This window comes from Pelobates fuscus, chromosome 2, assembly GCF_036172605.1.
Source record: "Pelobates fuscus isolate aPelFus1 chromosome 2, aPelFus1.pri, whole genome shotgun sequence".
NCBI classification, from domain to species: domain Eukaryota; kingdom Metazoa; phylum Chordata; class Amphibia; order Anura; family Pelobatidae; genus Pelobates; species Pelobates fuscus.
The window spans coordinates 98560296-98573659 of NC_086318.1; positions in this window are offsets into that span (position 1 = coordinate 98560296).

Here is a 13364-nt window from a genome sequence, read left to right on the forward strand (position 1 = left end):
TTGACCCGGCTTGTTTACCTTACTCTGCTTATCTCTGTTACCCTTGATTCGGCTTGTCTCTCGCTTACCTGTCTTCTGTTACCCTCGACCTCGGCTTGTCTTTGACCATTCTATACTGTACTACTTACGTTAGTCCGGCCATTCTAAGGTCCGGTATACGTATCTGGCTACTGTTTGTACTCTGCGTGTTGGATCCCTGTCCCGATCCTGACACAAGCGGCGTGAGAGGCGCTAACTATGAGTTGGCCCGAGGGGATTTCGAGGCCACCGAACGTTGTGGCGGGGTGTCGGCCTCTCGGTGGCAACCAAAACATAAGATAGAATGGGAGTGACATGGGAGGCCCTCCTTATGCAACCATGCGAGGCGGCTACCTATGATTTGGGCCGAGGGACGTATACCTCCGAGTATGAGGATGGGTGTTGGCCTCGCGGGACCACTAACGTATGGATTAAGACCGGAAAAACAGAACCTAGTTGGGCAACTTAATTCTCCAAAAGCCAGTACCACTCTAAATAGAAAGTACGGGGTTGTGAAATGTGCCTGATAAAGTTTGAGTCAGGACAAAATCACATGCAGGAAAGTAGGAGCGAGAGGGTGGCAGTAGATACGTGCTGCAATTCAGAAAATTGATAAGGGGAGTATCTGTGCGTACCAGTTATGTGAGGGACATAGTCTTAAATTAGAGGGACAAAGGTTTAAAAATAATATCAGGAAGTATTACTTTACTGAGAGGGTAGTGGATGCATGGAATAGCCTTCCAGCTGAAGTGGTAGAGGTTAACACAGTAAAGGAGTTTAAGCATGCGTGGGATAGGCATAAGGCTATCCTAACTATAAGATAAGGCCAGGGACTAATGAAAGTATTTAGAAAACTGGGCAGACTAGATGGGCCGAATGGTTCTTATCTGCCGTCACATTCTATGTTTCTATGTTTCTATGACCCAGATTGTGGACCCAAACCATAAACGGAAAACCTACCAGAACCTAAAGATAAACAATGAACATAAGACACAGGTAGGTGAATGGAATTGCAGTGCTTGTAAAGCAACCTTGCAGCATGAGCGAGGTACCTAAAAAAAGCGAGATTGTTAATGCAATAAAATAACTTGCAATGCGTACAACCTACAATCATGTTATCAACCTAATAAGGCCAGTATTGGAGCGATGTCACAAAAACGTAAGCTTAACATCCAGAAATGACCTTGTAGGAACAACATAATTGTCAGCTAACAGATAAATTAACCAGCTGAATACCGTATATTTAGAACATCCACACATAAATACATTTACTTGGAATCTGTAAAACCTTCAAAACAACAGGGGCATATGACTTAAACAAGGGACATGACATTACAAAATCAGGCCACCAGGTGGCGACAAGACTGAAACAACCTAAATCGTGTAAACGAATGGCTGGAATGTAGCCGAACTTAATATCAGTCAGCAATACCAGTTCACACAACCACATCAAATGATATTACATAATAAGGAATGCCCAAAATTCCCCCTCATGTATACAAACAGAAATTGTGTGGGAACGTAGTTTCCCTGACAGTGTCATTATTACTCACTTACTGGCTGAGCGTGATGGGATTTGAGCTGACTTAGTGCTTTCCCGCCTATACTGCTGTTGCAGAGCCGTGGTAAGATCTCACTTTACTGCGGTAAATAGACCAACGCCGGCCTTGGAGGGAAGCCGGTACGTCACTCCCCTTGGTGCCCCTGTTACAGGGAGATGCGCGGCCGGTAAGTGAATCCCCTCCGCCCCTGTCGATATGTGACAATCCTCCGTGCCCATGTTGATGGGGGGGGAGGGGGGGAGTAAGGACCAGGCATGTGGGTACACTCCTGCCCTGGAGGTGACACCGTGGGGGGAGGAGGGTACCGAGCAGCACTGGAGACTAGTAGCCAGCAGAGAGCACTGCGGTGAGTGCCGGCTGAGGGGGTACTTAGGTTAGTTTGGCACTCGGGTAAGTTGTCATGGGGGCACGGCCCCCCGGCGGGGAACTCCGTGAATCCCTGAGCCGATGCCCCTGTACAGCAGCCATGGACCTCGGCGGGTCAGGCTGTGTGTGGTCCGCAGGTCGGTACAATGATACCGGCCTGCCTACTCACCTCCCGCCGAAAACAGCCGTGAAAGGAGGAACGCCAGCTGACAGGAGGAGCTGCTGGCAATCATTCTGAAACAGCTGCAAGCAATCAGGGAACCGGAAGTTCAGTCCGAAGTGACGTGACTCGCCAGACTGTCCACGGTAAGGTGGGAGGGGATTTGCAGCCCTTTTAAGGGAATTCAAGCCCCTCCCACAACTACAGGCCAAGGCCTTATATATATATATATATATATATATATATAAAATATATATATATATATATATATATATATATATATATATATATAATTTCATTCTAAGTGTATTTTGATATAAATATTAATATCAAAATACAGTTAGAATAAAATTACATATATATATATATATATATATATAATTAAAAAAAAATTATTATTTAAAAAAAAGTGTATTTTTATTAACTTATTATTTATATTATATAATTATATATATATATATATATATATATGCAATATATAGTAATTATATATATATATTTTATATATACACACGTGTGTAATTTAATTTTTTATATATGTATATATAAATACACTTAGTTTGACATTGTGAGATATATATATATATATATAGATATATATATATAGATACTGTATATCTATATAGACATATCTATATATCTATAATCTATAACTATATATATATATATATATATATATATATATATATATTTTTTTTTTTTTTACACTGATTGCTTTTTGGACAGCTTTTGCAGCTTTTGAGCTGCAGGCAGTCTCTCCACACCAGGAGCAACGCCGATCGCCACCGGGGGAACGACGGCAACCGGGTAAGTAATAATTTCCGTTATGACGGTTCAGGATCGTCACCGGTCCTCAAGGGGATTTTTCCATTGATGGTCCTAAACTGTCACTGGTCCGGAAGGGGTCAAAGGGACTCTCCAGTGCCAAGAAAACAAACCTGTTTTCCTGGCACTGCAGGATGCTGCAGTACCCCCCTCCCTCCCACCACCCATCCTATGTTGCTGAAGGGGTTAAAACCCCTTCAGTGACTTACCTGAATCCAGCACCGATGTCCCTTGGTGCTGGGTCAGGCTCCATCCACGCTCCTCCCCCTCCGTCAGCCGCAGGGGAGACCTAATGCGCATACGCGGCAATAAGACTTGCGCTGCAATTAGACTTCCCCATAGGAAAGCATTATTCAATGCTTTCCTATGGGTATACTGGCGACGCTGGAGGTCCTCATGCATAGCGTGAGGACGTCCAGCATCATTTAAAACACTTTTCGTGTTCTAAGAAGCCGGAGGTCCCTCTGATAGCCAGCCACTAGATGAGGACTTAGCCCTGCAAGGTAATTATTGTAGTTTATAAAAACTGCAATAATTACACTTGCAGGGTTAAAGGTGGTGGGAGTATGCAACCAGACCACTCCAATAGGCAGAAGTGGTCTGGGAGCCTGGAGTGTCCCTTTAAAGTTCAACGATTAGCAAAGGGTGAACATTAACCACTTAGTTTAACTTTCTGTGTGAGACCTGCAAATATGAATACAAATGTATGTCTTAGCATGCAGAAGGTAGCTGCTTACATTAAAATTATGGACATGGCTTATTAATGCTGTTCTCAATTAACCTATTAAAAGTATATTAGCAGAACGATCTAATGGAAAATGCCTAATGGAACACTCTTTCTTTGACCTACCTTTAGAGAATATTTTAGATAATACTGTTTAGTAGATTTCCTTTGATTTCGAGTACTCTTAGTATTTATTTATTTTTGCCAAATGGTCACATTTATTTTTATTTTTATTTATGGTCAAACATATATTGGTGCTGTCAAAACTATATACACCAAGGGTTACAAATAGCACAAACACTTATTTGGAAGATGTGCTTATTAATGCTGTTTCCAATTAACCTATTAAAAGTCATGTTGTAAATATAAGGGGAGAAGCAATTTAAGACCCTATCTCTCCCTATTGGGTCTCTCTTTGTTTAGAGGGGGCCTCTATCCAGTTTTTTTTTTATTTTAAGTGTCCAAACTTCTCTATAACTTTAATTTGTTGTATTATTGAGGGAAGAAGACAGAGAAGAGAGAAGTGAAAGGAGAGAGGAGAGAGGGGGGAGGATGGAGAATGTTTATGGAGAAGAGAGAAGAAAGAGAAAGAGATAGGAAAGACAGAATAGAGAGAGGAGAAAGGAGAGAAAGAAAATTAAAAAGAATTCAACATAAAGGAATAGTTAAATAATGTTGAGCCCTTCATTGCTGTCACTCTGGGGCCCGCTCCGCCCACTTTAACCCCCCTTTGAGAAGTGTCGTGGTGAGAGGCTTAGATTTAGAATATTTTACTGTATTATACTTTATTTATTTTAATTTAATTTAATTTAGTTTAAGTTAAGTGCCCCCCCTTTTTTTTTTCTCTCCTTTCTTCTTTTCCCCTTCTTTTCTCGCTGCCTGCAGTTTTAACTATGAAGTTCTACACACATAATATAAGAGGCCTAAATGCACCAGATAAGAGACATATGATTCTTAAAGAACTTCAAAATTTGAAGGCCGATATAATTTGTCTGCAAGAGACCCACTTTAAGCACAATTCTAATCCTATCTTTAGTCTGAAGAATTTCCCTTCTCAGTTTCATGCTACATCCCCTAATAAGACTAAAGACTAGCCTTTGAACAGATAACAACATATATAGATCCACAGGGTAGATTTCTTATTTTAGTATGCATATTAAACAATTCAACATATACCATAGTAAATGCATACTTTCCAAACGTGAATCAAAATAATTTTATGCATATACTTATGAATAAAGTAATACGTTTAAAAACTGGTACTACGATCATTAGCGGAGATTTTAACCATGTTCTAGATCTGAATCTGGATTCAACCGCTTCTCACTCAAACAAAAGAAAGTCCTTTTTACAGAAAAGCTGCAACACCTTTAATAAAATACTGATATCTCATGGCCTCTATGATATTTGGAGAACTCTGCACCCCAATGCCAAAGAGTTTACGCATTTTTCTCAAGTTCACAACACATATTCTCGTATAGATGGTTTCTTTATGCACAGTTCACATCTTTCACAAATCAAGTCCTGTGAGATTGGAGTATCTACAAAATCGGATCATAATCCTGTAATACTCACATTAACGGACCAATATTAATATGTAAAAAAAAAGCCCTTGGAGGTTAAATGAACAGTTATTAAATGATCTAGAATTCAGAAATCAAATTAAACAAGAACTACAGCAATATTTCATTACCAATAATTCAGAGGATATTAATGCAACAACGCTGTGGCTAGCCCACAAGCCGGTAATACGAGGACTTCTAATAAGTAGAGCGGCATACCTTAAAAAAAACTACCCAAACTGCCTTGTTGAACCTTCTTAAAAAGCTTCATGATCTACATAGACAAAATCAGGCTAATCTATCTCCACAGATACAAGAGCAAATACATTATACGCAAAATTATATTAATAAGATCCATTTTCGACAAACTAGCATTGCACTGGGGAAACTTAAGGCTACATCTTACTCAATGGGCAATAAAGCAACAAAGTTTCTAAAAAGTTTCTAGAAATTGCGTAATAAGCAAGCACAATCTAGAATCCCATTCTTACTGTCTACATCTGGACAAAAGATATATCAACCTACCCAGATATGCGATGAATTTGCAAGTTATTATAAAACATTATATAACCTGAAAGATCAGAAAAATACATCACAACCAGCTTTAGCCACAATACGACAGTACTTAGATAAACTGGACTTACCCAAAATTCAAGGACATCAATCAACACAGCTGACAGCACCCATTACCACGGAAGAAGTAATTCATCTTATAAATGAAATGCCTAAAGGAAAAGCACCAGGTCCTGACGGATTTACGGATACATCTCTTACTCACTTTTTTAATGAAGGAACTAAAAAAGGATCTTTCCCGATTGAATTCTTATCAGCACAAGTCATTACTATCCCAAAACCAGGGAAACCCCCAACAGTATGTAAAAATTTTCGTCCTATTTCATTACTGAACATAGATGCCAAAATATACGCAAAAGTGTATGCAGAAAGACCTAAAGCTATTTTACCAACCCTAATTCATACAGATCAGGTGGGATTCATATCAGACAGACAAGGGATAGCTAATACAAGGACATTTTTAGATATCTACACTATTTTAAAGTCATCTAAACAAGAAAGTATCATGTTATCCCTAGACGCTGAGAAGGCTTTCGATCGTCTGAACTGGCATTTTCTTCATGAAACTCTGACTGTATACGGATTTCCACCTGCATTTCATTCAGTGGTTAAGGCCCTTTATAGTAACCCGACAGCAAGGGTTATGAACTTAGGTTTTGGTTCAGATCCCTTTAAGACTACCAATGGTACATGCCAGGGGTGTCCATTATCTCCCATGTTATATTTTCTGGCCTTGGAGCCTCTAGCCTTAGCCATACGACAAAAAAATAGACATACATGGAGTTTGAGTGGGATCAGAAGAATATAAACTTAACAACCACATATTACTTTACCCAGTTTACATAAGGAAATACACAAATATAGCCAACTCTCCTTTTATAAACTCAATATTACAAAAACGCAAGCCATGTGCTTTAATATACCTAGACCGTTAAAAGAAAAACTTAAATTAGATCATCATTTTGACTGGAGAGAAGATCACCTTGTGTACCATGGTATCAGATTTACAAAAAATGAAAAAGAACTCTTTTCGGCGAATTATATAAGATTACTCAAAGATATTGAAAAACAATTGAAATCATAGGGAAAATAGCGTCAGTGAAGATGCAAATTTTACCAAAAATTCTTTACCTGTTTAGGTCTCTACAGATCAAGATCTTGCAAACAAATATTTCAGCTCTACAGGCGATATTAATTCGTTTTAGTTGAGGAGGGAAACATTCTCGAGTCTTGAAGAGTCTAATAATGAAACAAACAAAGGATGGAGGCATGGGATTCCCGAACTTGAAAGCATAATATTATTCAGCAATCCTAAGCAATATAATCAGTATAAATTCACAAACATATACCCCACAGTGGGTTGCAATAGAGAGTCACTGCTGTGGAACCTCTAACCTCTCTTCTATACTTTGGCTCCCCCATCAGAAATGGACAATGTCCCCTGATACATTATTAATTACTAAGCACTTGCTAAAAATTTGGGACAACAATAGGGAAAGATTATGCTCAGCTTATCCATGGGCACTGATAACCCCAATAAAAACTCTATATGTCTGCAACGATACTTTTCCCTACCAAGCTAGGAAACAAAAGGGAATAACTCATGTTTTCCATCTTTTTGCAAGAAATGGCTTAAAATCCTTCTCAGACCTACAAATAGGAGGTTTGAACTCCCTTCACAGTTTATATTCACATATCTCCAGATTAAAGCACTTAATAAGATACTCATAAGACAAGAAATGCAACGCACTTCTGTTACGAAATTTGCACAATTATGTGCAGCTTTATGCCCACCAAAGAAAATAATATCTACGTGCTACGATAACCTTATCAAGACACAAGAACCGAAAGTATGGAAATTTATGACAGAGTGGCAAAGGGATATTCAAGAACCTATAACTCAAGAAGTTTGGGAGAAAATTTTTATAATACACGTAGGTCGTATATGGTACCGAGCCACCTCCGATCAATGTACCCAGATGCGGAGGACATATGCTGGAGATGTCATCTACATAAAGGCACTATGCTGCACATATGGTGGACATGCGATAAAGTAAACAACTTGTGGAAAGATACTGAGAGAATAATTGAAGAGGTTACAGAATGTAAGCTACAACATAAACCAAAGATACTACTTCTTAAAGCTCTTCCAGACCATATTACTAAATCTACAAGGAAATTGATCTTCTTACTTTTATCTACATTATTAACTTTAATAGCTAAAAATTGGAAATCCCTGGAACTGCCTTCCTTACAAGAAATTAGGTCTTTGATGTCTATAACACTGGATTACGAACTTATTATGTGGAATCAGACAAAAATAGGGAGATTAAGCCCGAAAGTAGCTGATAGATAGCGGAGTTACTTATTAACAATTACTTCATGGCTTCTTTAAACCGTGGACATTGATAGTTTGGGTTAACCCAGAGAACCTATAGTTTCGGTCAACCCTCTTTTCCTTTCCCTTCCCTTTTCTTCCCCCTTCCCCTTTCCCCCTTTTTTTTTCTCTTCTCTTCACATATATTTATAAATGTATTACCAGTAAGCCTTATAAGTGTATTTACAGTAGAGAGAGTGTAATATAATGCAATTTTATTATTTCTAACTAATGTTACCATATAAGTGATATTGAGCTCACCTACAGGTAACAATGCTTTCGACTTAGGTGATATTTATAATAAATGTAATTACGTTTTGCGCTTTGTAATTAATGTGGATTGTAATCCCCTTTTCCTTTCTTCTTTTTGTATCCCATGTCTTATAATGGAAAATTAATACAAATTTAACAAAAAAAAAAAAATGATCCAATTCTGTCTTATCCAGCCCAACCTGTCCTCACAAATATACTATGTCTAACATTCAAGTGAACAACACCATTATTTTTTTATATTTTTTTTATACATTTGCATCATTCAGTTTTGTTTGTGTAGTGTGTCAGTAGGTGTAAATGGAGGGGTAGATTTGTTTTCAATATAAATGATTTCAATGTGCATGCAGGGATGTATTTGTGTGCTGTGTCAATATGTGTGAATGTAGGTGTTGTGTGTGTGTATGAGGAATATCAGTGTGTGTTAATGTAATGGTGTATTTTTGCATGTAGAGGTAGAGTGGTAATACATACTTACAGGCTGAAAGGAGACGTGTCCATCAAGTTCAGCCTTTCTCACATCTGTTTTTGCTGTTCAAAAGAAGGAAAGAAAACGGTTTTCAGCACTTTCCAATTTTGCAACAAACTAGGAAAAAAAAAGTTCTATCCTTAGAACAAAGCTTTTCCCCCACATATTAAAAATGGTATCACTAAATACTATTCATATTATTATTTAAATTATAGTTTTTTATTATTATATTGTTTTTGCAAGTATTCTCCCAGTTGCTTTTTAAACTATTATAAAAGCTAGGGTACTCCTGGCATCATAACCTCTACAGTTGGCTGTACTGGGTGTCATCATAACATAGGATGAAAAGAGACGTGTCCACAAAGTTCAGCCTCTCTCACATCTGTTTTTTTGCTGTTACAGAAAAAGTCAAACAACACAGTTTGAAGCACTTTCCAATTTTGCAACAACTTTGGAAAAAACATCCTTGTAGACCCCAGAGTGGCAGTCACATCTCTCCTTGAATCATGAGGCTGTTACCCCACATATTAAAAAGAATATCCCTGAATATTGTGTTTTTGCAAGTATTCATCTAGTTACTGTTTAAACATCTGTACAGACTCTGATGAAACCTTCTCTTCATGATGAGAATTCCACATCCTTATTGTTCTTACTGTAAAAACAACTCTTTCCTTTGCCTTATATTATATCTCATTTCTTCCAGTCTAAATGTGTGACCTTGTGTCCTGTGTGTAGTCTTGTTTATGAATAGATTTCCAGACAATGATTTGCCCTGAATATATTTGTGCCCCTCTGAGGTGCTGTTTTTCTTCATAACTAAAATGTTCCATTCCTTTTATTAATTTTGTAGCCCACCTATGCACTTTTTCTGGTGCCATTATATCCTTCTTTATAACAGGTGTCCAAAATTCCATTGTCGTTCCATTGTCGTTTACATTATTGCCTAGTTTGTTCTCTATAACAATCCCAAACACTTCTTGTGTGTTGTAATCCCTAATTCACTATACTCAATACAACAGGCAGAGATGAGTAAAATACAAAGATAGAACAGAGCTGAGCACAATAAGGAGATACTAATAACTATCCCACACAGCCAGGATCACTGTGATGGGTTAAATAGAGCTGCAATACAGAGATACTCACACATTACATATCTTTGTATAATGCTCCAGCTTTCACTGTCTCTCTTCCTATCACTCTATTAGCTCTTCCTCATGATCACATCTTTAGTAGTGCTCCTGGTATGATATACCTTTTTATTAAAGAGTGCTGCCTTTTAGGAAACATGTCGGCTACTCCATTAGCTATCAGCACACAATGTACACATTGTTAAAGCAGCATGGTACGGATAGACAACGTATTTCCTTTGCAGCTGGCAATATAATTAATCTGCAGAGGTTAGAGCCAAAAAGCAGCTGACATGGTGAACAGAAGCAATAATCATTACAGATTAAAATAGATTGAACCAATATTCAGATCAGTCCTCAGAGTCAAAGCCCCAGTCCTGCAGTTTGAAGCTTGAAAACTTTTCAACTAGCCATAGTATCAGTGTATCAGCTCTGAGCTACAGATTGTCTGAGAACTTTTAAGAAGATGATGGGCATGTGCAGTAGGAGTTATTAAAACTATTAGTGACAGGTAGCACAATGATCTGTGCCAATAAATGTCTCCCTCCACTTGTCACTTCTGCTTTCCTGACTTTAAATATACTAATTATAAATTTGAGTAAATCCCACTTGCTTAATTAGCCATCAGTCAGTTACTGGGGCTATTGGGGGAGAAAAAAAAGTGTACCCCCAATTCCTTTTTTCTATGTTTAACAATTTGCTTTCACAATGTGTGTATAATCATAATGTGTTCTGACAGCAGACGAAACAAATGCACACAACTGATATTGCTAGGTGGCTGATTCACAGTCCATGGAGGTCGCCCTACTTTTGCACAAAGTTTTTTATCTCTTTATGGAAATAAACATTTTTGTAGGACAAGATCATTGCACCATAAACACTTTGGTAACATGAAGTAGTTATGGTGATTAGAGTGTCTGACTATAACCACCAAGAGGGATCTTAAAATACTGTAAATAAAGCTAATTTGAGAAACTAGCAGAAAAGGCATGGAGACGAAGAAGAACGATGTTATAAAACATCAGCAAAATGCTGGAAGCATCAGCAATCTTGCAGAACATTCGATTCTGCATGAAAATATACACTTATGCAATTTATTTGGTGACAGTATATAATTCATGAGTATTAAATGAGAATGCTGTGACAAGAAATCACTAAAAATCAATAACAATAACAAGAAGTATAACAATGGGAGTGCAACGCAAATAGTGCAAGTATGAGATAATTAAAAATCTCAGTAACAGAGGTAAAAAGAACAATTGATTTCTTATTATTATAAAAGATGCTGTAGTTGTAATTAATTACTAAGGGATGGTTAATTAAATCAGTTTCAGAAAGTATATTGTCTTCAAACATGTAGAGTCTGTTTTTTTTCACCTTATTGTTTTATTCACATATAAAACTACAACCATATTATTTGGGACAGCAGACTGCAGACATTGCAGCATTTCATATATCACTACTTATATTGAAAGAGTAATAACATAAAGGAACACTGTACCTCCTCTCATTGATGTGGTTACAGTGTCTGGAATCCTCTGATGGAGTCCTTCAATGTTACAAAAAGAAGGGGAATAATTTTTTTTATAAAAATGATGAGCCGAAAGGCAAAACATGCGTCAGGGTTTCGGCAGTTCTCAGTAGCTTATTTTTTACCAGGACATGTCTTAGATTCATTCAACAGGTATGAAAACAAAACAACAACAAAAAATGATGAGTAGTGATGTCGCGAACATAAAATTTTAGGTTCGCGAACGGCGAACGCGAGCTTCCGCAAATGTTCGCGAACGGGCGAACCGGGCGAACCGCCATAGACTTCAATGGGCAGGCGAATTTTAAAACCCACAGGGACTATTTCTGGCCACAATAGTAATGGAAGGGGATCCATGGCAAAACTCCCATGGACAATTACATAGTTGGTGCAGAGTCTGGTTTTAATCCATAAAGGGCATAAATCACCTAACATTCCTAAATTGTTTGGAATAACCTGCTTTAAAACATCAGGTATGATGTTGTATCGATCAGGTAGTGTAAGGGTTACGCCCGCTTCACAGTGACAGACCAAACTCCCCGTTTAACGCACCGCAAACAACTGCAAACAGTCCATTTGCACAACCGCAAACTCCCCATTTTCCCAAGGTTGGATACCAAGCTAGCCATGTCCCGTTCCTTGTCCTCACTGATGTCATTGAAGGTCTCTTCCTCCACCCAGCCACGTACAACACCAAGGGTCCCCGAAAGGTGACAACAAGCCCCCTGGGACTGCTGTGTTTGGTCTTCCACCTCCTCAAAGCCACCTTCCTCCTCTGACTCCTCTTCTTCAGACTCCTCTCTCTGCATTGCCTCTCTCTGCGTTATTATAAGGTGTGTTAAGTAGTACTATTCCTATCAGTTTAATCCCTGTTACTTCCCCTATCAGGGGACGTGTATATGGCATCGATTTTAGGAACTGGGAGATGGAAAAAGATGCTTAGTCGTTCCTCCTACTTCAAATTTGGGGCACTGCGCGTGCAATCTAATGTGCCACCAGATAGGAGTGGTGTGTTAAGTAGTACTATTCTTATCAGTTTAATCCCTGTTACGTCCCCCTCATCAGGCCTTTTTTAGTCAAATGTATCGCCCACTGTCAGTCCCTTCGGGATCAATCCCTCATTCATCTTAATAAAGGTGAGGTAATCTAGACTTTTTTGACCTAGGCGACTTCTCTTCACAGTGACAATACCTCCTGCTGCACTGAAGGTCCTTTCTGACAGGACACTTGAAGCGGGGCAGGCCAGAAGTTCTATCGCAAATTGGGATAGCTCAGGCCACAGGTCAAGCCTGCACACCCAGTAGTCAAGGGGTTCATCGCTCCTCAGAGTGTCGATATCTGCAGTTAAGGCGAGGTAGTCTGCTACCTGTCGGTCGAGTCGTTCTCTGAGGGTGGACCCAGAAGGGCTGTGGCGATGCGTAGGACTTAAAAAGCTCCGCATGTCCTCCATCAGCAACACGTCTGTAAAGTGTCCTGTCCTTGCCGGCATGGTCGTGGGAGGAGGAGGATTACTTTCACATCTTCCCCTGTTAGATTCCCGTTGTGCTGTGACATCACCCTTATACGCTGTGTAAAGCATACTTTTTAATTGATTTTGGAACTGCTGCATCCTTTCCGACTTGCCATAATTCGGTAACATTTCAGGCACTTTCTGCTTATACCGGGGGTCTAGTAGCGTGGACACCCAGTACAGGTCGTTCTCCTTCAGCCTTTTTATACGAGGGTCCCTCAACAGGCACAACAGCATGAAAGACCCCATTTGCACAAGGTTGGATGCCGAGCTACTTATGTCCTCTTCCT